The 22,843-nt window shown below is 40.4% G+C and overlaps 1 protein-coding gene across 5 annotated transcripts in view; it reads right to left on the minus strand.

The window, feature by feature from the left end:
• The window catches only part of LOC147834029 (uncharacterized), a 1,152,336-nt gene that overhangs the window by 68,251 nt on the left and 1,061,242 nt on the right, over positions 1–22,843 (minus strand). For 2 of the 5 annotated variants that reach the window (XR_015507929.1, XR_015507934.1), the window contains one exon: positions 15,217–15,289. The exons of 1 other annotated variant lie outside the window; for it this stretch is intronic. The gene's annotated coding sequence lies outside the window, so the exon portion shown is untranslated. Of the gene's footprint in view, positions 1–12,556; positions 13,845–15,216; positions 15,290–17,128; positions 17,190–22,843 lie in introns of those variants that run through there. 2 more of the 5 variants (XR_015507931.1, XR_015507925.1) reach the window with 2 other exon arrangements.

Raw genomic sequence — 22,843 nt, forward strand, 5'->3', positions numbered from 1 at the left:
GAATGGGAGAATATGGAAAGCGCCATAATGACTGCACCTTACCAACACCCCCGATGAGGAGATAGTCAAGCAAGCGTGACGCACCCACATCATGGGGGGCGCGGTCCTCCAACGTGTCCCTGGCCCTAATTTATCCTACTTCAACAGAAGTTTTACGGATTTAGATATATTTTTTGGGAAGTCGTGAGCATCTAGATAATTCTAGGAAATACGACAGTACGTTGGGAAGCGTGCAATCCCGATAGGGAGGACGCTGCGGAGGCCATCCGTTACCCAAGGGGGGGATAGATGGCAGAATTTACCTATGGACTAGCCCTAAAAAGGGGGAGTACGCATAGCAAAGAGTGGTTAGCGGAGAGGGAAGACACGGGTCCGCCCAGGGGGGGGGACTTAACCGTGGCGGAATAAGCATATGGGATCGCCTAGTGGGGATCACGCATAGCAGGCACCTATACCCAAAACGCGGGCTGACCAGCGGGCAGACCTACAACGTAGTGGGCCAGCAAGTGACTCCTCCACTGAGTCAGTGCTGGGGGCCACGGAGGAATCTGCAGGGCTCACCTGACGGGGAACTTTACTGACAGATAAAAAAGGCGCACGTACCTCCGTGTTAGGGAGAATGGCGCAGCAAGCGTGTTTCAACACCCTACCGAGTTGTCTCCTCAATCACCAAAGGGTTACCTAATACCCTTGAGGAAACCGGCTCCACTCGCAGATTGTAAAACCTTGCAAATGTGTTGGGTGTCGCCCAGCCCGCAGCTCTACAGATGTCTGTTAGAGAGGCGCCGCGTGCACGCGCCCAAGAGGATGCAACGCTCCGAGTGGAGTGTGCACGTACTCCCGGGGGACACGGCTGACCTCGACTCGAATAAGCGAGTGAAATGGCATCCACAATCCAGTGGGATAATCTTTGTTTCGATACGGCACTTCCCTGCTGCCGACCGCCATAACCGACAAAGAGCTGCTCAGATGATCTAAAATTCTGAGTACGGTCCACATAATGCGCAGAGCGCGAACTGGACAAAGTAAAGAAAGGGCTGGGTCTGCCTCCTCCGGGGGCAGCGCTTGCAGGTTCACTACCTGATCTCTAAAGGGGCTGGTAGGAACCTTGGGCACATAACCGGGGCGGGGTCTCAGGATAACGTGAGAGTAATCCGGCCCGAATTCCAGGCACGAGTCACTGACCGAAAATGCCTCCAGGTCCCCGACCCTCTTGATGGAGGCCAACGCAACCAGCAGAGCTGTCTTCAGGGACAGAAATCTTAGAGATACTGATTCGAGTGGCTCAAAGGGATCGGATCGCAGACTCGTGAGAACGAGGGCGAGATCCCAAGAGGGCATGAGAGGGGGGGAGATGGATTAATTCGCCTAGCACCCCTAAGGAACTGGATGACCAGGTTATGCTTTCCCACGGTGCCGCCAGCTACCGCGCTATGATAAGCGGAGATGGCGGCCACGTAAACCTTGAGAGTGGAGGGCGACAGCCTGCTGTCCAACTTCTCTTGAAGGAAAGAGAGCACAACACTAATCTGGCAATTTCGGGGGTCTTCTCTGCGAGAGACGCACCATTCAGTGAATAGACTCCACTTCAGGGCGTAGGCGCGCCTCGTGGAGGGGGCTCTAGCCTGAGTGATGGTATTAACCACCGCAGTCGGTAGGTTACCTAAGTCTTCCTCGCGTCTAGGGACCACACGTGGAGGTTCCAAAGATCGGGGCGAGGGTGCCAGATGGTGCCCTGTCCCTGAGAGAGTAGGTCCTCTCTCAAAGGGATCCGCCAGGGGAGGGCCGTCGCGAGGAGTGAGAGCTCTGATATCCAGGTCCGGTTGGGCCAAAGGGGCGCAACTAGCAGAACCTGTTCCTCGTCCTCCCTGACCTTGCACAGAAACTGCGCGAGCAGGCTCACTGGGGGAAACGCATACTTGCGCATGCCCCGAGGCCAGCTGTGGGCCAGTGCATCCGTGCCGAGAGAGCCCTCGGTCAGGGAAAAAAACAACTGGCAGTGAGCGTTCTCGGGGGAAGCAAACAGATCGATCTGGGCCTCCCCGAATCGCGCCCATATCAGCTGAACAGACTCGGGGTGGAGTCTCCATTCTCCAGGGCGTAACAGCTGTCGTGAGAGCGCATCGGCTGCACGATTGAGCGTGCCTGGGACGTGAATGGCGCGCAGCGATTTCAGCCGCGGGTGACTCCAGAGGAGCAGACGGCGGGCGAGCTGAGACATGCGGCGAGAGCGCATACCCCCCATGCGGTTGATATACGCCGCCGTACTGTCCGTCCTGACCAGCACGTGTTGCCGCTCCAGCACCGGTAAAAATCGGTGGAGAGCGAGGAACACTGCCAACAGCTCTAGGCGATTGATATGCCAATGCAGCTGGGCACCCTTCCAGAGGCCCGCAGCCGCATGCCCGCGACACACGGCCCCCCAACCCGTGTTGGAAGCGTCTGTTGAAACAACAACATGGCTGGACGCCTGTCCTAGAGGCACACCGGCCTGTAGGAACGAGGGGTCGTTCCAAGGGCTGAGGGCGCGGCGACACAGCGCAGTAACCGAGACCCGGTGTGTGCCCGCGTGCCATGCGCGTCTGGGGACCCGATCGTGAAGCCAGTGCTGAAGTGGTCTCATATGGAGCAACCCGAGCGGCGTGACGGCGGCTGCGGATGCCATATGCCCCAGGAGCCTCTGAAAGAACTTCAGTGGGACCACTAGTTTGCTGTCAAGCTCCCTCAGACAGTTCAGCAACAGGCGAGCGCGTTCCTCGGAGAGGTGCGCTACCATGGTGATCGAGTCCAGCTCCATCCCGAGAAAAGAAATCCTCTGCACGGGGGCGAGTTTGCTCTTTTCTCGGTTGACCTGAAGCCCCAGTAGGCGGAGATGCCGAAGCACCTCGTCCCTGTGCATAATCAATTGCTCCCGCGAGTGGGCTAAAATCAGCCAGTCGTCGAGATAACTGAGTATGCGAATGCCTGCGAGCCGAAGGGGCGCTAGGGCACCCTCCGCGAGTTTGGTGAAGACCCGCGGAGACAGAGAGAGCCCGAAGGGGAGGACCTTGTACTGCCACGCTCGACCCTCGAACGCAAACCGCAGAAATTGGCGGTGGCGTGGAAGAATGGAGACATGGAAATACGCGTCCTTCAGGTCTATGGCTGCAAACCAATCCCGAGGACGAACGCATTGGAGAATGCGCCTCTGCGTGAGCATTCTGAACGGCAGCTTGTGCAGACAGCGGTTCAAAACGCGCAGATCTAGGATTGGCCGTGACCCACCGCTCTTTTTGGGTACGATGAAGTATGGGCTGTAAAACCCACTCTCCATCTCGGCTGGAGGAACCGGCTCGATTGCACCCTTCGCCAGGAGGGCAGCAATCTCCTCTCGCAAGACAGGGGCGGACAGGGGGTTGACCCTGGAGAAATACACGCCCGTAAACTTGGGGGGCCGTTTCGCGAACTGAATCGCGTAACCGAGTCTGATTGTGCGTATGAGCCACCGCGAGGGGCTGGCCCGCGCTAACCAGGCAGGCAGAGCCCTCGCTAATGGAGTCATCGCTACAATCGCTGACGTACCAGCGGTGGGGCAGCGCGGAGTGGGTGTGCTGATCCGGGAAGCACGAGGGTCCCGCGGAAAAGCTGGAGGAGAGCGATTCGCTCTGGCTCCGCACCCTGACTCCGGAGAGGGGGCTGGAGGGCTGAGGGAAGGGAGACCGTCCCCCCAGCGCTCGTGAGCCACTGGCGAAGCACGTAGAGTCTGCGAGCCGGAAGGCAGCGCGTCCCGGACTGGCAGAACTCGTGCAGTCACATCCGGGGAAGGGAAAAAGTGCTCTTTTACTGATGTTTTGGTGGCACTGAAAAGTACCGTTGTTATCGGGGCCCCGCCCTCCAGCGGGGAAAGAGCAAGTTTCCTCTTCTCCGGATGGCCTGTCTCAGGGACGCTTCGCGGTCCATTTACCGGACTTAACGGCGCCCTGGGCAGGAGGGGCTGCCTGCTTTCGAGGTGAACGCCGCGCCCGCTTGGCCGGAGGCGCAGGCGGGGCAGCACTCGTTGGCAGGCGCCCTCGGCGAGGAACAGCGGAGGTGGATGGCTCGGCGGGCGGAGCGGGCTTACGGCCACGCCGATAGATGACATTGCCCATCGCATCCGACTGCTCTTTCACCGCCTTGAATTCCTGGGTGAATTCACCGACGGTGTCGCCGAACAGGCCAGCCTGGGATATGGGCGAGTCAAGAAAGCGAACTTTGTCAACGTCGCGCATATCGGCCAGGTTTAGCCAGAGGTGGCGTTCCTGAACCACAAGTGTGGACATCGTCCTCCCCAGCGCACACGCGGCGGACTTAGTAGTCCGAAGAGCATAGTCGGTCGCGGTGCGCAGCTCATGTAATAAGCTTGGGTTGGACCCGCCCTCGTGCAGCTCGGCCAGCGCCTGCGCTTGGTAGCGCTGGTAGGTGGCCATCGCGTGCAAAGCAGAAGCAGCCTGGCCCGCAGCCTTATAAGCTCTGGCTCCGAGGGAGGCAGACAACCTACAGGCTTTGGACGGGAGGCGGGGCAAACCCCGCCACGTAGAGGCGCCGCGCGGACAAAGATTGACCGCGATAGCGCGCTCCACTGACGGGATCGCCTCATACCCCCTGGCAGCTCCGCCGTCAAGGGCAGTGAGGGCGGAGGCACTCGCAGCACGGGCAGAGAAAGGTGCCCTCCAGGACTGCGTGAGCCTACTGTGCACTTCCGGGAAGAAGGGGACGAGAGGCTTCGAAGGCTTCGCCTTCTGGTCCTCTACGTAGCACCCATCTAGTCGGTCCGGCCGCGGAGCTGGGGGATAAACCATCTCCAACCCCACGGCCGAAGCAGCCCGGGAAAGCACGGCTAACATGTCCGCTTCAGGATCCGATTTGACAGCGCTCACCTGCCCGGAGGGGGCGAGCGGGTCCGGATCTTCGTCGGACAGTGAAAGCCCACCCTCCGATGCCGCGGAGGACATCTGATCTCCGGTGTCAGCGAGTGTGAGAGCTACCATCTGGTTAGACGGATCACTCTCACCACCCGAAGCTTGGATGGAGCGCCGTGAGGAGCGAGAGGTCCGCGAGCCCGTGGGCGGCGGATTAGCTCCCGCTGAAACCCTCAGATCTGCCCGAGCGCCCGCTGCTTTTTTAGAACAGGAGGCAACTGGGGTGGCTCGCTCTCTTGCGAAAGTTAGCCGCGATCTTAGCTGTGCAACGGTCATGGCATCGCAATGACGACATGAACCGCCCGCGAGCACCGCATTAACATGCTGGACCCCCAAACATGCAATGCAGTGATCGTGTCCATCATCCGGAGACAGGAAACCCCCGCATCCAGAAACGCACAGTCGGAGCGCCATCCTGAAAAGGACGTGCTGCACGACTGTGTTGCTCTTTTAGGAAAGTTGCAACTATACGCACCGCTCTGGAGGACCGGACCCAAAGAACTGCAGGCAAGGGAGTAACCCAGCTCGACCGTCTGCCACCGCGAAGACCCACTCTGGACCGGGAGACACACTCGTTCGCTCTGAAGTGCTGATCAGCAAGAGGAACCCTCATCGACTCACTCAGAAAGGATCTGAAGCGAAAAGGATGGCGTCTGCTGGCTTCAGGTGTGCTTATATGCTGAGATGATTGCAGATGTCGCACACCTGCGCAAGCTTACGCTGCCAATTAATTTCATTCATTGGCCCGTTCAATACTCTCCAGATAAGCGGCTTCTGATCCGAATCCTCCCATTCATGGCACTGAAGTTCCCCAACCGAAGGGGAACAGTTATTGTACTACAGTACAGTGTGTTTAAAGAAATCCTGAACATAATATTATATTAATTATATTATATTAATTAAAAAACTTTCACTCTGTAGAAATCTTTGAATGCACAGTCTATCCTTAAATCAAGGAATAACACATTGCTCCACACACTCTCTCTATATGCGTGTGTGTGTAAAAGTATCTGTCTGATACTTGGAAGTCCCAAGGTGCTCAGTACGCCTGTGTGTGTTAATTTACTGTTAACTACCCTCTTATTCACAAATTAAAACTCAGCTAATGAAGGGCCAGGTTATTAACGCTTTGTGAGAAATATCTTCCGAGCTGAAGCAGGTCCTACCTCTCTCATTTATAAATTAAACCACAGGAGTACATACACATGTGTCTGCAATTTGCACTTTGAGTCATCAAACGCCTCTATATAATATGATGCCAAGAATAGCCCACGTCGCAACCATTTTCCTAATCGCTGATCCCTTCAAATGATCAAAAGTCAGTTTGCCGAGTGCTTTCTCTCTATCTCTCTCTCTCTCTCTCTCTCTCTCTCTCTCTCTCTCTCTCTCTCATGCTCTTCATGACTAAATTCTCCATCTAATGTTATTGACCGTGCCTCGAGGTCTTTGAGTTTTCAGACAGGCCTCCAGGGCTTCACAGTCAGTTAAGGGCAACTCGGAGAGGCCTAAACCCTAGACTGAGGTTAAAGATGGTTCAGAGCCTATACTGCAGGACTAGTACTAATATTGATCCCCCTGCAGCCATGAGGAGAGGAGGGATGCATTTAACATCAGCAGTGCTGAAGAGAGAGACAGATCAGCCCATCAGTCAATCACATGGAGAAACTGAACATCATGCTTTCTGACAGGAACCAAACAGGCTTTGTTTTTGTGTAGTAAATTCTTGACATGTGATGATCCCAGAGGCGTGTTGCATGACAATTAATGAAGCTTTTATCATAGTGTGTGTTACTGCTGTACTGAATGCAATTACGAAGAACGTCATTACGTGGTAACTTAGTTATTACATTTTCCAGCTTTCCAAAAATAATGGATACATCTTTACCAATTGAGATACAATAAAACAATGTACACTAATAATAGTAAAAAAAAAATGATACAAAAATAATATTTTATTCTTATATGCCATATGATGCTATTTATTAAATGCAGTACTGAAATTTATTTTTTTATTTAAACTACACCTAATTTTTTTTCTGCTTGTTCAAATTCTTTCATTCACTCATTTTCCTTTGGCTTAGTCCCTTTATTCATCAAGGGTCGCCACAGTGGAATGAACTGCCAACTTATCCAGCATATGTTTTAAGCAGCGGATGCCTTTCCAGCTGTAATCCATTACTGGAAAACATTCATACACACTCATTCACACTCATACACTACGTTCAATTTAGTTTAGTAAATTCACCTATAGCGCATGTCTTTGGACTATGGTGGAAACCGGAGCACTCGGAGACCAACTGACCCAGCCAGGATTCGAACCAGAAACCTTCCTGCTGTAAGGTGACGGTGCTTACCACTAAGCCACCATGTCACCCTGCGTGTTCAAATTAAAGTATTTAAAATAAGTGGAATCAACACAATTCTTGTTTTTTTTAATCTTCAGGAGAACTTAATTGTTTAATGTTAAATCCATTTTAAACTAAAATCCATTTTAAGCTAACTTTACTGATTTGTGTTGGGCAGCATGAAGGATTTTTAAGATGCCTCAAAAATGTTGCAGGATGACACTGTATGTCTGTAACAAAATATAAAAAAATTATTTTAAATAGCCACTTAAGAGCTACAATGTGCTGTCCACGTATGTGGCCACTAAACCCTGAGATTAAGTAAAATCAACTTGTCATTTTTAAGGCAATAGGTTTACTCAGTTTTTTTAAGTAATCATTTTTTACAGTGCACTCAAAAATATTTTTGCTGCTTGTTCTACTTTTTTAAAATAAGCTGAAACAACACAATTATTGAGCTTTTTGGAAATATTTAATTGTTTTTGCTTAATTAACTAAATTTTTTAAAAACAATAAAGTTAATTTAATTAATTTAAGACAACATGAAAGAATTGTGTTCAACCAAGCATTTTTTTACAGTGTGTACAAAAATATGCGATACTGTAAAAAAAGAATCAAAGTTGATTCCTTAGTTTTACTCAGATTTTCTAAGGTAAGTGATCGTAAACAATTTATTTGGGCTGAATTTAAACAAACAAATTAAATGAATATTGCTAAATTTAATTTGTTTGTTTAAATTCAACACATAATATGTTTGCAACAATTTTGCAGGCATCTTTTTTTGAGCGTATACTGTGAATGGATTGAGATGAGAAAAAGAAAATAATTACATGTTTGTAACTAGAAATTGCTTGTAAATCATGTGGTAAATCAGGGCCACAATATGAATTAAATAAAGCAATGGAACAGATTTTGTAATGTACTTTATGACTACAATTTGACTAAAAAAATGAAATTAATTTAAAAAAACATTTATCAAATTATTAATTTGTGAAGAAAAAACATATCATTGTCCTCAAGTCATGTGAAGGACTCAGCATACCAATTCAAAACAATAAAAAACAAATTAATAAAATAAAAAAATAGCTATTCAGTTAAAAGCTAAATGACCCTCCTGTAAAATGTTAATGCTTTTTTCAAATATGTCCCAAGTGCTGTTTAACAAAGCAAGGACATTTTCACAGTAGCTCCTATTACATATTCTTTTCTTCTAGAGAAAGTCTTTTTCCTTTTAGTTTGGCTGGAATAAAAGCAGTTTTAAAAATTTTAAAAACAATTTTCAGGGTCATTATTATAAGCCTCTTTCAGTTTTTTTCTTTTTTTTTGTCAATTGGCTACAGTACAAACCACTGTTGTTCAGTGACTTTCCTAATTAAACTAACTTGCCTTGCTAATCTAGTTAGTAAAGTTAGTTAGTTAGTTACACTGTAAAACCTGTAAAAACAGTCAATTTTATCAAATGAAATGAATGTAGTTAATTCAAAGTTAATTTAATTGTAGTTAATTTACTGTTTAACTCAGTGTTGAAGGTAATGCGTTAATTGAATACCTCATTACTCATAACTTTTTAAAAAAACATTTTAAGGTCAATATTATTAGCCTCTTAAAGTATATTTTTTTCAATACTCTACAGAACAAACCTTTGTTATACGGTGACTTGCCTAATTGCCCTAACCAACCTAATTAACCCAGTTACGCCGTTATATGTCACTTTAAGCTGTATAGAAGTTCTTGAAAAATATCTAGTAATACACACACACACACACACACATGCACACACATGCACACACACACACACACACACACACACACACACACACACACACACACACACACATATATATATATATATATATATATATATATATATATATATATATATATATATATATATATTATTTTTTTATTTCCCTCTATTAAACAGCACTTGGAAAATAAATTAAAAATAATACAAAATTTCACAGAATGAATAATAATTTAGCATTCACATGTATGTGAAAATGACTTTAGATGAGTCACCTGCTAATTCACTATCTGCAGTTTGACTTTGCAACTATAAAGCACCATGTGGGCCATATTTTTACTCCTTAATTGTTTTGACCTTCAAATTTTGCATTGGTCAAACCTCACAAAATAAGTCCGGTCTCAAATCTGTTGTCTGCCCAGGCATTGAAGCACTGCTTAGGGCATGCAATGTGGATTTTAGGGATGGATAGGATTATTAATGTGTGTCCATGGGCTTTAAGTCATCTGAGGGAAGGCACAACAAGAAAGAATCGCACTGAAATTCATTCATTTTCCTTCGGCTTAGCCCCTTATTTACCAGGGGTCAACACAGCGGTATGAATCACCAACTATTTCGGCATATGTTTTATACAGCAGATGCCCTTCCAGTCGCAATCCAGTACTGGGTTTGGCCATTTTTTTTTTTTTTTTTGGTATACCAAATTCACCTATACCATGTCTTTGGAGTGTGGGGGAAAATTAATCACCCGGAGGAAACCCACGCCAACACGGGGAGAACATGCAACAAAAACACAGCAATGCCAACTGCCCCAGCTGGGACTCAGCAAACTTCTTGCTTTTAGGTGACAGTGCTAACCACTGAGCCACCGTTCTGCCTACATCACAATAAAATGATCTAAATAAATCCAACATGCAAACATCTGTGTGAACATTCACATTTGTCTTACATTAGTGTAAGATCACAAGAAAATGCCAGCCTCCTAATAATACTTTTATGAGTGTCTGTTCAACTATTGTGATGCATTTTCCTTTGATATCTTTCTGTTGTTGTGTCTTGTTAGCTTGTCTGTGTCAAATGAAAATCAGAGTTGACATTGTGCTATCGATTTCCTTACAGGCGGATAAAGGATTTCTCCGATAGATGATTGCAACAAATGAAGGAGGGGAGAAGACCACACACACATACACAAGTAATCTCCCAAACACGCACTTAGACACACAGAATGTAGATTACAGTTATTAGTGTGCACCTGTGGCAAAATCAATAGGCACAAGACAGGAGTACAGAAACATCCTCTCATCTCAGACGCTTCAAACTAAAGCCTATTCACTCACATTTTGAAGATTAATCGCAAGTAAATAGGATTCAAAGCTTGTCAGAGGAAAGTTAAGCCTGGAATGAGTGTGTAAAATGCATTAGTATGCTTGATATGAATACTGTGCTTCACTTATTTCAACACAATGCTATAAACAGACTGGTTTGCTGTTTTGCAAAATTACCAGGGAATTGAACATATGCACTAAATGTTTCTCTGAATATTTGCAATAATTTTGGCCATCTGGAATTATTCTGGCAGTATGGTGTGCACTGAAAGCAAAAACACAAAAATGTTATAGGGTTCAAAAGAATATAATTAACTTGAAACAGAAATCATTTGTAACAATGTACATGGCTTAACAAACACTTGTAAAAAAAATGGTGTTATCAATATTGTCACATATCAGTAAACTACTATTTTCTACGGTTACACTGCTTAACCAGTACAAAACTGCATACGTGGCAAATGCACAGTGGGCAAGATAGCTCAAACACATTAAAGTTAAAAAAATGCATGCATATTGAACTAAAATTTGAAAAAACATTTGACAATAAACCAACCCAAGCTAATTGTGGATACGTACCCAGGTGTACATTTCTGGGGACAGCGAAATACATAACTGGAGGTACATCTGCTCAAAGTTTTTGATCTTATAAATCCACCAGAGGCCGCTGTGTATGCTTTTTGATTATCTCAAATTTCTCTCACGCATCCCTTGAATAAATCCACCAGAGCACGCAATATATGCTTCGGCCAACCAGGTCTGTCGATTATTCATATTTATAGACTCAAACCACAGCTTCGCGGTCATCTCAGCACGGTGGGCATACATCGGTGTATGCGGAAAGCTATTGGCAAACTGGTAACACTGGAAAAGCCGTCCGTACAGAGGTAAGCGGTCAGCTGATAGCACTAAAAGGAACAGAAGCTGTCGACGTAGTGTTATTTTTTTTTAAAGGGAAATGCAGCCATTTGTAACTCTGGCTACATAATTCACAATCTTCAGAAATATAGACAGGGGTATGTGTCCACAATGAGCCTGTGTTGCAAAAAACGTGCATGCAAATTCTCTCAACAAATATATATAAACATCTGCCTAAACGTCGTTGTCCATAGCCACTAAATCGAAAAGTTACGAATTGCCATGAGATTTTGATGCACTTTTAGCTCACATCATTCAAAAGAAAAGGTCCACATTGTGGTCCCCGATAATGTCAAGATACTGGACTGTTTTAGCAACTGTCTGAATGTAAAGGAGGACTTCAACTTTATAATTAATGTTCTCAACTCACAGCAATACAACTTTACAATGACTACAATTATTCAAATTCAATACTTTATTGTTATAATAATACTTTGGCTTTTTTTGCAGTCCACTTAGAAATACTACTTGGAAATAATTTTTTTCTTTATTGGCAATGATTGTTTTGAAATTCAAAAAACACTAACATGCCTGTGTTTTTATTTCTGTAATAAATATGGCTGTCAAGCCAGGATCTTGATGGTTTATTGTGGGTTTATTGTTTACATGAAGAAATCTGTGTTACAAGTTAAACAAAAATTCTAATAAACAATAATATTTTAAATTTAAATAGTTTTTGTCTTGCGTTTACATAAATTTTTACATTTGAATAGGCAAAATTACAAGTTTCAGTCTTGTAAACGTGAGTAGTTGCAATTATTCGCGATTAAATAAAAAAAAGTGTGGTTCATTAGTTAATTTTTTTTATCGAATGACAGCACTTATATATATATATATATATATATATATATATATATATATATATATATATATATATATATATATATATATATATATATATATATATATATATATATATATATATATATATATATATATATATATATATATATATTAATTGCATTACAGTTGAAGTCAGAATTATTATATATATATATATATATATATATATATATATATATATATATATATATATATATATATTTTGGAGAAAGTCTTATTTGTTTTATTTCAGCTAGAATAAAAGCAGTTTTGGATTTAAAAAAAAACATTTAAGGTCAATATTATTAGCCCCTTTAAGCTATATATTTTTAGATAGTCTACACACCAAACCATTGTTATACAATGGCTTGCCCAATTACCCTAACCTGCCTAGTTCACCTTAACCTAGTTAAGTCTTTCAATGTCACTTTAAGCTGTATAGAAGTGTCTTGAAAAATATCTAGTAAAATATTATTTACTGTCATCATGGCAAAGATAAAATAAATCAGTTATTAGAAATGAGTTATTAAAAATATTATGTTTAGAAATGTGTACAACTGTATATATTGTGTCGTATACATGAAATATACATATAATTACACCACTTGGCCTTCATACTAAAAGCTTAAAAGCTGTTTTATAAGTACACAACACTGCACATTTACAAACAAACACAAGGTTGCAATGAAAAAAATATAACATCCTCATAGCAACAGACAAAACTGCATCGTTATCAGAAATATGAGAGCAGCATGCTGGAAGTATGCTTGATTAGGCCCCATCAGCAGTAATAAGATATTCTCAGGAGTCAAAGAAAAAAAGAACTAATTGAAAAGTAAAACACATGACACCGTCTGACATTTTGATAAACAAAAAAGCATCATTTTCCCATCCATTCGTTCGGTTACTCAGCTAAACTGCTCTCTGAAATGCTAGCGGCCTGTAAATAGCTCTCTCATCATTCAGTGATGTGCGCAGAGCACTTGTTCTTACGTTAATAATGAAGCAGGGTAAGACCTTGTCCATCTGCAAATGCTCAGCCAGTACACAAGCTCCAAATTATTCATATTACAAATGATCTGGCCGTCCCGTTCCTCTCTTAACCATGTCTTCCGAATGAAATGCACGTCTCACATTAAAAAAAAAAAAACTACAAAACAAAACATAAACCAGTCAATAAATGGACGCAGAGCTCAAAGAGGCGTCTTTCAGTATGAATCTCCATTTGGCTCAATGCCCGCAGCTCTTAGAGAAGGTAGGGATTTTTTTATTCATGCTATCAGGAAGTTTCCCTTCCCCTCTCGCCATGCCCCAGCATTTGGCTTCTCAAATGGATGAACAAGATGAGGCTTTGAGAAGAAACACTCCAATTCCAACATCTCTAATTTGACTTTTTTTGAGGTGGTCTGCTCCTCTTCCCACTGCTGTGTATGCATGAGGCAGCGAGGCGTCTGTTCTGCTATTTTCAAAAAAGAGCCCTTGATATTCCTCTCCCTTTCTGTCTTTCTCATCCCGGCTTTCATTTTCATTTTCTATCTCTTTCTCACTTTCCTTCCCGCTACATGTCGCAGCCTGAGTTTTGGAATAGGGTTTTTCCAATCTTTCCAAAATAATTACACCACTTGGTCTCCATCTCTTCACTTTCTTCCCTTCCATCTGCTGCGTCTTTCTCAGTGGGGCTGAATATTGCTTTAGCAATCATGCAACCGGAGAGACCGGAGTCGTACATTGTTCTTTGATGGCTCTGCCACAGCTGGAATGAGCGCAAGAGAAAGAAAAAGGGGGAAGTGAAGGAACTGTTGGCTTGTTCAGAGGAGCATACTACTTGTACTACTGCTGCAGTGTGAACTGTATGTAGTACATATTTCCTGCATGTGTTATACAGGACTTACAACATGACACACTGCTTGCAGTTCTGCATCCCAGAAATGATGGACCACTGTCAGTGTTATGAATGAACTAGAAGTAATGTCAGAAATAATAGTAACACTTTATTGTCACAATTCACAGTATTAATTAACCATTAACTAATACTATTAGCAAAATAAACTAGCTGGATATTAACAGTTAGTAAGGTAGAAGTTGAGTTTAGGTAAGATTAGGTAAATTAGGTTAACTAGGCACGTTAGGGTAATTAGGCAAGTTATCGTATAATGATGGTTTGTTCAGTAGACTATCGAAAAAAAATAGGGCTAATTATTTTTTTCCTTAAAATGGTGTTTAAAAAATTAAAAACTGCTTTTATTCTAGTCGAAATAAAACAAATGAGACTTTCTCCAGAAAAAAAAAATATTATCAGACATACTGTGAAAATTTCCTTGCTCTGTTATACATAATTTGGGAAATATATAAAATATACATATACTGTACACACACACACACACACACGCACGCACGCACGCACGCACGCACGCACGCACGCACGCACGCACGCACGCACGCACGCACGCACGCACGCACGCATATATATAGTCAGAATTATTAGCCCCCTTTTGTTTTGTTTTTTTCACAGTGCCTTTTCAATGCCGGAAATGAAAATGCTGTTGAAATAGCAAGATTAGTATTGTATAATATTCCTTAAACATCAAAATATGGCAGAGACAGTACGTCTTGCATGGAATAAGTTCAAATAAGACAAAGTAGTATGGCGTGAATATAAAACATATCGGAGAAAAAGGTATGGTAGTATGAACTAAATATAAATATAGCAGAAACAGGAAAAGCAGTAAGCTACATGCCTTACTTAAATGAAGTACACTTGGATGTGACATAGAGAGAAAGTTATGCGATAATTTACATTACTTTTCGTGTAAACAAAAGGCATTGATAGTGTAAGTAGTATGTCTGAATTGCATTGACACATTTCAAATCCAGTACATAGAGGTTGTTGCCGTTACTATGTAGCCTGAGATACATATTGAGACAGATACGATGATGTGGGATGAGAGTTGACTACCCCTCCTTACTCTGAATGGGGGTCACAGCCCAGGCAGGTGGTACTAATTATGGGCCTTTTCAACAAAATCCAATCCAATCAGTCTTAATGCAATCAGTGCTCAGTGCTGAGTGAGCCTTGCTCCTTCAGTCTCTCTCTCTTAATAATAATCACTCATACACTCTCTTACCTGGATATACAGTATGGGGATCTGTAGGTAAACACAAGTCAACACGTTCTTGACTGAGTCATCTCAAAGGATTCTGAGGGAAAAATAGCACACCAAGAATCAAAGGGATTAAAGGTAATGCACACAGTGATTGTGAATTTGACTGAAATTGTAATGTTGACATGGGGGTGCATGAAGCACAGTGGGGGATAGTTATTCACTACATGCATGATTTCAAAAAGCTCCCATGATAAGCTTTTATGGCTGATTGTTTGGGAAGGAGAGAAAATGACATTTAGAGAATGTGGCATTTATCCATTCCACATACACCTCTTGCTCTTTTTGCCTTTTTCTATGTGGTTTTCGCAACATACAGCAGGCTCATTTTGAAAATGTAGCCCTATATACATTTCTGGAGATCACAAATTATATTTTCTTTAAATCAAATGCTATGGGGCGGTATGATACTGTTGCTTTTAGGTGGATTGGTCTGTCAGTAAGTCAGTCAGTCGGTCGGTCGGTCAGTCTGGTGGATTTAGGCAAGAACAGCAGGCACAAATGGAATTTGTGAGAGAAATTTGAGATCTCAAAAAGTGTACAGAGTGGCTTCTGGCAGATTCGCGAAAACAAAAACTGAGAAAAAAAAAAAAAAAAAAAAAAAAAAAAACAGCTCCTGGGACGTATTTGACGTTCTCCAAAAATATATTTGGGATACGTAATTAGAATGAGTCTGGGCTGGGTTTTTGCCCTGGTTAACCTTAAAGTTGGCGTTGGAGAGCCAAGTATTGATAAAGATTTACTGTATGCCAATAGGCATATATATTTTTGTAATATGGGTATCACATGAATTATAAATATCTTATATACTGTTTAATAAATAAAAAAGCAATTTTAATTACTGTCATTTACACAGATACGCATGGACGTACACTCAGAATATTTATGAGCACCAGCTGGTATGACTGAATGCAAGGACTTAGAAAAAAGCAGTATAGAATCACCCCACACTGTTAAAAATGTAAATTAGCAGTTTTTGGTGTTTTGTGATCTTATGTTTTTATTTTTCCCCATTTTTTATGCTTTTAAATTGTATTTAACTTTGAAAAGTTCAAAAAAGTTACTTTTATTAACATTTTTAATAGTTTGATAAAAGTGATATACTGTCTAGGTTGATGTTGTTCTGTATATTACAGTAAAAAACAACAACTTTGTAATAAACTGCCAGTACATTTTTACATACATTTGTCACGATTATTTCCTGATACGCTTTCGTAAACTTTAAAATAATTCAAACTACTAAAATGTCAACAAAAGTTATTTTTTTAAACTGTAGAAATGATCAATTTTCAACATCAAAAGTCAACAGAACAGAGATCATGGTCTCATAATGCACCTCAAAACTGTAAATAAACGGAAAACACAAAATACAGAAAACAGTTTTTTAACAGATTTGTTTTTCGCAGTTTATGATGTGCAAGTTGTATTAGGCCATAACAATTTAAGCACTTCAGACAGTAGAAAGTGAGGCTCACATCAGCAATTCAAGAATTTACAAAGTGTATATTTGGTTTTGTTGCCATCTTTCTGACTAAATATCTTTAAACCTCAGGTCCGCCGTGCACTCAGAAAATTAATAAACTTAAGCCAAAACAATTCAGTAATGATGTTTAGATTTTTTAATATAGTTGATATTGAAATATAGTTGAATACAATGCCATTGTTGTCGATATAATATATTTCAGAGTGTAATCAGCTGTTAGATAAGCAATATACTGTATACAGTTGGTTAAAACTAGAACATATTTGTGGATTGTGTAAAGAAAGCTAGCCCTTTCTAAAAAATCTTTCTTTTTTTTTTTTTTTTTTTGTAAATGCCTTGTTTAATTTATTCTTAATTATTCGGCCAGTGCATGTATAGTATTTGTATACTTACAGTGATGCAATGAGTGTCCAGCGGGTGGCAGTAGCCAGGTGGAGAATTCCCAGGGGCAGACCTGAAAAACAGAAAAAGAAGAGTTCGTTATGCAATGTTATGACAGCGTCCAACATTTAATTTTAATTTAATTTGCTAATTTAAATTAACTACTCGAGCATTAGAAAAGTGCATTCTATAGAGCATTTTGAGGGATGTAAACAATAACAATGATCCAGAACTATTTTTGTTTTACATTTTGAATTTCCATTGCTTCTGAGAGTCCAAAACGTTCCACATATTGATAAATAATGTTACGGTAGCTGTTATAACACCAATTAATGATTGAATCACCTCTTTTTACAGATATTAGATAAGCAGGAAATGTTCATGGACCAATGGGATCACCACATTAAAATGGTCAATATAGTATAAACGGAATTCTAACATTCTACATTTGCCATTTTGTCATGATTAAGTGTCCTACCTGCATCAATTAAGTTGCTTAACCCTCATTCATGAATTGTCTTGCAATTAGTAATTGGAAGTAGTCGATCATCCAGACACTTCTCGTATACTGTTTTTCGAATTATGAATTTGGACATACCACTCAGCTCACATACTGTTTTTAGCGTACTATATACAGTAGTATGAAAGTATGCGATTTTGGACGCAGTCTATGTTTAGAAGAGTGTTACTGTTGTTAAAAAGCAATATCTGTATCTAATAGCAAATACATTCATTACACACTAGCTGTCTTCTTCAAGTTTGTTACAATAATCAAAATAGCAAATTGTTAAAAATGGATTAACTGAAAATGTTAAGAAAAAGTGTTCACTAGTTTTATAGCAACATTGATTAACGGTTTTGAAAAAGGATTCGGTGGGTATAAAAAATCTAAAAATGCAGGCCCCTGGTAAAAAGGGTGGTTGTTTTTTCTTAAGAAAGTGGACCTTTTTGCATGTATTTACCTCATTTTCTAATTAATTATGAGATTCAAATGCTGCATTTTAGTAACATTTCAACTATTTTTAGCTGGATCTCAGGTGGTCATCATGACCACACTTTTTGATGTACCAAAAATATTTCCTAAATATTTAGAATAAATAAATATGAAAGAAAAAAAATATTGTATAGGACACTCTACCAGAAAATACATTATCTGTCTCTGAAATAAAAACATAAATACAGTGAATAAAAGGTATTTTATCCCAATTTTTTTTTTAAATGGACTGATTACTGTGAGCTGCTCTGTAAAGAAATATGTCATTCATTTGGTTCTCAGTTTTTGCTTTCTTTATTAAAAACACTTTACAAATGCACAAACTCTGTCATTGTCCTTGTCCTCAGCCCAACTGAACCTACATATTTAATAGTTTTGTAATGCAAAAAAAATAAAACATCTTCAGAAATAGCAAGTTTAAATTGATATCATTCACAAAAATGGATCAAAAAAATGAAATTATGAATAAATTCTACAAATAAATACTACAAATATATAAACTTACACATAAACATACAATTGTCCCTATGCTTCTGTCAGTCCTGTAACATTTACATTAAATTTAAAATGCGAGAAAAACACTTTTAAGGCTTTGAGTCGCAATTAAGATCATTTAATGGAGAAGAAGCTGCATTCAATCATTGTATTGCATTGTATTGTATGGTATGGCTTTTTGAGGACGACAAGCTTAACTCAGGCCCAACCACATTTTTTATAAGTGAAAATGTAAGTTTCTGGTGTATATGTATATATATATATATATATATATATATATATATATATATATATATATATATATATATATATATATATATATATATATATATATATATATATATATATATATATATACACACACATATATGTTTTTTAATTATGAATTAATTAATTATTTTTTTATACAACTTTATTCAACTATATCCATCATATGTCGTCAGAAAAACGCATCAAAATAATGTAGAGCTTCATGCCAAGCTTCTCTTGTAAAAATTTTACATTGTAAAACTGTAAAATCTCTTGTAAAAAAGTTACATTGCATCTACATTTCAACTTATTAGATTATTAGTAGACTGTTCGTTTGGGTTTGGGGTTAGGGTAAGGGTTAGGGTTAGTACAAGTTGGCAGGTTTCTTATAGTCAGTTAAATGTCTATTGCATAAGCAGTATTAAGAAATATTAAGCAGAAAGTCTACTAATACTTCAATGGACCATCAAAATAAAGTGTTATCGTTACTTGTAAAATGTTTTTTCTATTTAACAACAATACAGTAGGTCAATAGTGACAGATGACGTCACTTAAGTCAGATTGTGTTTTCTTGCACATCTGGATGTTGAACTCATGCTAAATAATTGCTTGCATAGACCAAAACTAATTAGCTGAAGTCACACCAAAGCAACAGCCAAAAGAGGATTCTGCTTGGTTCTTATTTTGATGGGTTGTTTTTACAATTTATGATGGCATAGCAGTCAAAATAGGACAATGAGCTCATGTATGGGACAAATTCTGGACCTTTTGTCAGCGAGAGGTGGGTCTTTCGAACCACCCAAACCCCCACCCCATACAGGCTTGAAAAGTGCATACTTTCAAAACCACATCTACATTTTCAGAAACTGAGAATGACTGAGAAATGAGTCTATAGGTCAGATACTTAAATAAAATATAACAAAAAAGCCCCTTTCAATACCACAGATCAATCTACAACAATACAATTACAAATACAAGTGTACAATACAAAATAATACAAAATAATTTGAAGTGTAAGATCCCAAATTTATGAGTTTCATAGAAAACATTTCTTTTCATAACTATCGCTTTAACCTCCCAATCTGAACACGCATGATCAAAGCAGCGCTTAAACATGCTCCAAATATTTATTAGCGTTACATCAGATCACATAATTAGTGCATTTCACATATCAGGTCAGTGTTTGTTAGATCTGTGTGTGTCTGAGCGAGAACTCCGAGCTCGCTTTCTCTAATAATGCGATGCTCCTTTCCTAATGTGGAATAATAGAATTATGCATGGTATTCGCATAACAAATCCCTACTCCACCAATTAGTTTAGCCGTGCCATGTTTTTTGGCTGCGGCTTTCTTGTGCATTATTATCATTTCCATTTCCTCTCCTCAGAAAAGCACTCCAGTGGCCCACGGCTAGCATTCTCCGCAGCTTCTCTGTTGGACCAGAAGAGTCCACACAATAATATAAATCCACTCTGCATAACAATGAAGTCAGAGTGCATACATTACATCCATGATGAAAACACTTCCTCAGAGTGTGTGTGTTTGTGTGTGGCTACTGAAATGCACTGTTAACCAGAATACACAGCTGCATTATTGGTTCTCCTAACTAAATGTCAAGATTTAAAAGGAACCCCGGGTATTAAAAAGATAGTTCACCCAAAAATGAAAATTCCATCATAGGCTCATTCTGAAAATGTAGCCCTATATACATTTCTGGAGATTGTGTATTATATAGCCAGAAGTATGTATGGCTGCATTTTGTCTTTAAAACGAAAGCTTTGGGGTGGTATGACACCATTCATTTTCGCGCTTACCAGCTGACTGCTTACCTCCGTGTGTACCTCAGTAAACTTGTGACATGGAGTGGAGTTGGTCAAGGTCAATGGGTGCTTTTGAAAACACTATCATGTTGGATTTAGGGAAGAGGAGGGTGAGGGTGGGTCAGTTGATCAGTCAGTCAGTCAGTCAGACAACAGTGGCCTCTGGTGGATTTAGCAGGTGTGAAAGGCACTCGCGAGAGACATTTGAGATCTGAAAAAGTGCACAAAGAAGCTTCTGATGGATTTGCAAAAACAAAAAAACTGCAACATTTACCTCCTTGCATATATTTGGTGCTCTCCAGAAATGTATATATACGACCAAAATTTAAATACAGCCTTTTAGAAGCACAAAATAGTGCACTTACTGCACTCCGACCAAAATGGTAAGGTTTCTAATTTATTAAATACATACTAAACCTCTTCAACATTATTAAATGTAGATGCTGAAGCACTGAAATGTGTTGGTTTGCACTGAGCCACAGTTCAAAGTTCCATTTCAAACGGTTTGTTTTATTTAGAATGTTTAGAATTTTTATCATTATAATGTCAATGTAGTTTTGCAAATTTACTTGTAAAGTTACTTAGTTTTAAAGTTTTAGAAATTTTTCCATTTTTGGAAATTAAAATTTGCTCCAGTTTTGAAACTGCAGCAGAGCAGAACATAATGCTAAACACATAATCACTTCTAATCTTTGGATATTCAAATCACAATATGGTGTGTGAACACAATGAATTCAAAATTGGAGCTCAAAACTCCAAATAAGGTAGTTTCTGTTTGTCTTGTGTGTCGAAAGACAAAGAACCGATTTGGAACAAGAACCCTGGCTTCAAATCAACACTAGAACTGATTTGGTGGAAAAGGGGTAATAGTAAACTTCTATGGTGCTTAAATTTTGCATTTTGGAAGTTCAAACTGTTGAGATCGATAGAAATGACCCCGGACCACAAAATCTGTATTATATTTTGGGTAATATCCAAAAATAAACGATCTGGGATTATTTTCAAGATCTGAGGTGAACTATCTGCTGCTGCTTTTAACAGCATGGCAAAAAAATGCCATTTAAATAAGCCTTTAGGCTCGATAGTTAGACACTCCTGTTGATGTTGTCAATCTGGCAAGCTGCACTTGTGTGTGTATTGAACTAGGTGTGCAATACCTAGTTCAACCACTGGGTGTCAAACTTGCATACTGCACCTTTAACAGAGCAAGAAATTTTCCACAGTATTTAAGGTAATAATTTTTTACCGAAGAATTAAATTTTTTTTGCTGGAGAAAGCCTTACTTGTTTTATTTTTGCTACAATAAAAGCAGTTAATTATTATTTTCTTTAATATTATTAGCCACCATAAGCAATGAATATTTATTTTGATTGTCTACAGATCAAACCATTATTATACAATGACTTGACTAAGTAACCCAACTTGCTTACTTAGCCTAATTGACCTAGCTAAGCCTTTAAATTAAACTTTTAGCTAAATACTAGAATCTTGAAAAACATCTAGTAAAATAATATGTCATCATGGTGGAGATAAAATAAATCAGTTGTTAGAAATTTGTTATCAAAATCATTCATTCATTCATTCATTCATTCATTCATTCATTCATTCATTCATTTTCTTTTCGTCTCAGTGCCTTTATTAACCTGGGGTTGCCACAGCGAAATGAACCTCCATCTTATCCAGCATATGTTTTACACAGCGGATGACCTTCCAGCTGCAACCTATTACTGGGAAACACCCATACACTCTAATTTACACACGTATATTATGGACAATTTAGCTTACCCAATTCACCTAAAGCGCATGTCTTTGGACTTGTGGGCAAAACCTGAGCACCCAGAGGAAACACACGCCAACATGGGGAGCTCATGCAAACTCCACACAGAAATGCCACTGATTCAGCCGAGGCTCGAACCAGCAACTTTCTTACCTTCCGACAGTGCTGCTCATTATGCCACCACGCTTCCCTCTGACTGAATATATTATGCTTAGAAATGTGTTTATAAAAAAATCTTCTTTCCGTTAAACAGGTATTGGGATAAAAGAAAAATGTGCTGGGTCAATAATTTAATTTGGCTAATAATTCTGACTTTATTTGTTGCCTGCACACACACACACACACACATAGACACACTCTTCCATAATTCCTTGCAAGTGCCTTGTGAAAATGA

The sequence above is a fragment of the Danio rerio genome, chromosome 14 (assembly GCF_052040795.2).
Source record: "Danio rerio strain M-AB ecotype USA chromosome 14, GRCz13ab, whole genome shotgun sequence".
Taxonomy (NCBI): domain Eukaryota; kingdom Metazoa; phylum Chordata; class Actinopteri; order Cypriniformes; family Danionidae; genus Danio; species Danio rerio.